Below are 4,552 nucleotides of genomic sequence, written 5' to 3'. Positions count from 1 at the left end.
CAAAACCAATAAAACCAACTGATTGGCCAGCTATCCAGTGTGTTGTGATTGGCCGAATACCTCAAGCGTGTGATGGAAATGTGACGCCCCTTAACACACTGTGATGCCGTGTGTCCTGGAACGATGAAACAAAACCAATAAAACCAATTACAAATTATTATTTGTCAGGGTTGGGCTGTAGGGATGAGGTGAGGACTTTGCAGGATGACTAGGATGACTTTTATTAATAATAAAAAAAAATACAAAACCCAACAAAAACTAGCCTACCTCTTGGGGGAAACAGACTGGTCTGGCAAGACAGGACACAAGGTGTACAGATCACAACAAACTGGCACAGGACTGCAAACACGAGAATAAATAGGGAGCAAACAAGGAGGGTAACAAGGGAAACTGGGTGTAAATAAACCAATAATCAAATAGCAAGAAGGGTGGGGTCAAGACACTAGACAGGAGGGCACATGACACAAACAAACACAAGACAAGCCATGTGCTAAAACAAAAGACTGTGTCCTCTGATGGCCATCCAGGGAACACCAGCTGAAGACTGTGACAATAGTTCTATCTATCTTTTGCGTTGCTCTTAGAAATAAAAACAAGTTAGATTTGAGATATGGTTTTATTTAAAATACTGTATTCAGGGACAAGAACAAAAGGTATTGCAACCCTGATTTACCAAATAATAAAATCTGTTGCTTGACTGGGTCTTTTTAAAACAACAGCAACTTGTCATAAAGCTGGCTGAGAAATATGATACAATTTTTTTGATTACTTAATTTGATTTTTAATACAGTTTCTCTTACCAGGTTTATTATTTCACAATATTACTATTTTCACTTTATGAAGAGCAGAATAGACTTTTTGCTTTTTCTGCCTCTTCTTCCAAGCTTCTGACAAGTACTGTATAAAATACTGTATAAAACAGGATAATAACAAGGGGCTGACAACAATAGATAGAAATTAAAGATAAGTGATAGATTTTTCTACTTTCTTTCTTCTCAGTAAAAGTTTATTTTATGGCCTGTAAGGCAATCCATGACTCTGTTCTGAAGTTTCTCAAGATGATACAGGTATTTTATCAAAGTTTTCAGAAGAGGGCTGATTAGTTATGTTTGTCCTTATTCAAAACATTGTGTACAGGATGTTTTTTTTTAAAAAAAAATGTATAAATTGTTTTTTTTTTATGATCATAAACAATAAATACACAAAGATGTACAAATATACCATTGAAACAACTTCTATTATTACAGACAGTAAAAAGTAATCATACAAATGCACGTAACTACTCACTAAATAATGTTGGGTTTAACCAAACTATGGGTTAACATAGGACCTTCCCAGCTGTGGGTATTTTTTAACCCAATGATTGGGTTAAGTGCCAGCTGGGTTAACTAATTACTTTTATTCATTAGATTATTTTTATCAGATAAAATACATCGTTTTCAAATACAGATTGTTTATTTAAGTAGAAAAACAATAATAAATCTTTTTTTTTTTTTTTAAAATGACAAATGTACTCAACATTGGCAAGCTTCCTAGTATTTATTATAAATTATTGCTATATATTGAATCTAAAATATTAATGAGTAAACGGTAGAACATATGGCAAATAAACATTAAAGTACATACTATCTCAAAAATACACATTAAATTCAAAACAAATGTACACATACAATATTCATAAATTAAAATACATCTTAAATTCAAAACACAAATATGCACATACAGTACAAATATTCATAACAACTGTGCACATATGGTTTACCGATTCGAAAAATACACAGGTGCACATATAATACACATTTAAAACAGATGTGCGCATACAGTACATAAATATACAACCTAAACATCTATGCACATACAGTATTCAAATTCATATCCTACACCGGTGCAAATATAGTACGCATTTAAAACAAACATGTACATACAGTACAGAAATTACGTTAACCCAAAACATCTATGCACATACAGTATACAAAGAGGGATGTCCCTGAGCTTGCATAACCAGTGGGCTATCACGACCTCGCTCCTGGGTGCTTGTTTTTGCTGGGGCTGGACGAGGACACAATCTGCTTCACTCTTTCCTGGTGGTGATTTCCCTTGATTGAGCTTATTAAACTAGTCCTCTGGTTGAACAATTTGGACTTCGAAGTGGAAGAAGTTCATGATTAGCCAAAATTTCCTAGTCTAGTCCCCTCAGGAGCAAGCCGGTTAAGCCTGCTCACTCCCATATTGGGAACCTCTGCATACCGCACCACAACAGCTCCTCCCCGCTCTGCCCAAACCCAACCATCCCTGTGCATCCACCCAAGCTCAGACGTTTTCTCTCCGCCCATCCGTGGAGGCCGCTTTACAGGGGAAGCAGTTAAATTGGCACCACCGCCCACGATCCACACTTCCGCCTTCCCCTCAAGACCCGCTGAGCACTAGCGAGTCATATGGCAAAGCCATGATTTATATTAAATCGCCCCCTCTCCTCCTGAGCACCCTCCATTGCCAGCCCCATGCTATAATATCCTGGAGATGGCATTACCCCCAAGTTTCTCCAGACCCATCACTCTCCCCCAGATTCCCCTCTATGGCACTTCCCTGAACCTCCTTCACCTCCCTAAGTCTCCTGTGTCTCCGCCAGTTCCTGATTCCCCGCCCGAGCCCAGCCCGAGGCTCCTGACTCCCCGTCAAGCCCAGGGAGGGGGCTCCCTGAACCACTGGCTCAGCTCTAGTGTCCGGCTCCCACCCCCAGAGCTGCGCTCCAGTGTCAGCTCCAGCCCCAGAGCTCAGTCCAGTCAGGCTCCAGCCCCAGAGAGATCGCCTCCTGTGTCGCCCTCACAGGCAGTGAGTCCAGCTCTGTAAGTTTCCCCCAAGAATTTTTTTTTTTTTTTTTTGTGGGCAGTAGAGATCCAGCTGGAGGCGGGGGTTGGGGCGCGGCCTCTGAGGCAGATCCACCATGGCCGCCCAGTCTCCAGATCCGCCCGCGAGACCTCCTCGCCCACCCCCTCCCGGGTGTTTGCTTCGGGACGAGACTTCCGGGGGGGGGGGGGATATACAGTCATGGATTCTCTTCTTCTTTGGTTTTCCTATTTGGTCAGTTCCTTTTCTGTTTTTTGTTTTTCATAACGTTATGTATGTGTTTGTTCTTCGCAGTTGTTGGGGATTAAAAACCTCACTTTTGGATTCCACGTGTTGGTACCCTCTCCTTAAAGACATGTACTGTTACAGTTTCGAAGATGAATGGAGGTCTTACGGGTTTGGGACGACATGAGGGTGAGTAATTAATGACAGAATTTTCATTTTTGGGTGAACTAACCCTTTAACGTGTGTTTTGGCTACTGGATCTACTGATGATCAGTGGCTTTGAATACAAAGATTTTTAGGAGGCAGCAATGTGTAGAAGTAACTTCTCCAGGAATATTATAGATTCCATGATGCAAGAACTCCCAAATGGGAGCAGAGGGCTTTGGGTAGTTTGTCATAGATGTAGAACATTTTGAAGCATTCATTCACTGCTTGAAATAAGGTCTCCTTTTCAACTGCCTCTTCATTGAAAATGGTGAAAACTTGAAAGGAATTTTCTTTGTCTCCAAGCACCAAGACATGCTGATCCTGGCTTGTCTCGTTGTTGAGGTAGTGCACCATATTAGTACAAACCTTGGAAGAATAAATAAACTTTAGTTGGCATATATGACAAACATTCCAGTGATTCAATATGTTTACAAAAGAATCACTGAAAAAACAGCAGTGTTACACTTTGTAAAAGTAAAACTGAAGCAGTGTTGTAGTGAATTTAAGTAGGTTAACTCTATAAGTGATTAATGACCATTAGTCATGACACATGTGGATAACAAACAGAGTCACTGAAGAAAAGAGTTTATGTACAGAGCAGTGTAATTTAATGGGCCTATATTATCCTCTTTTGGATTTTACTTTTCCTCTAGGTACTAATATAGCTGTTTGTGCATGTAAACTATTTTAAAAGTTACAAAGTATATGCCAAAGGTCTTTCTATCCAACTTGAACTGCCTATAGTAGTCAATGGGGGCGCAGAGAGCCCAAGGTCAAGGTCCAGAAAGGTATTAAAGAGATCAAAATATTCAATGTGACTACAGTGGTTCAACCTTAATATTATGAAGTGATGAGAATACTTTTTGTGTGCAAAAACAAAACAAAAAAAAAACTTTATTTAACAGTTTGAACTGTTAACATACGCAGTTGACGTAGTGAATGCAGTTCAGAGCTTCCATGTACTTACATCCGAATGCCGAATCATTATTGGCCAGCTCCTCTGTCAGCATCACACGCATGCTTCGGCCAAACTGAGCCCAAGTTCTGATGTTAACACTGGAGCTCTGCAACTAAATAGTGTAGCAGTATGACAGGACAGAAGAATTTGTTGAATATAGTGGATATTTTTGTTTTTGCGCACAAAAAGTATTCTCGTCGCTTCATAACATTAGGTTTGAACCACTGTAGTCATGTTGGGTATTTTACGGATTTGGGATGACATGAGAGTGAGTAAGTTACTTAATGACAGAAATTTAATTTTTGGGTGAACAAA

Source organism: Cyprinus carpio, chromosome B4, assembly GCF_018340385.1.
Source record: "Cyprinus carpio isolate SPL01 chromosome B4, ASM1834038v1, whole genome shotgun sequence".
Taxonomy (NCBI): domain Eukaryota; kingdom Metazoa; phylum Chordata; class Actinopteri; order Cypriniformes; family Cyprinidae; genus Cyprinus; species Cyprinus carpio.
The sequence above is the reverse complement of the archived record's forward strand: the minus strand, read 5'-3'. Positions refer to the sequence as shown.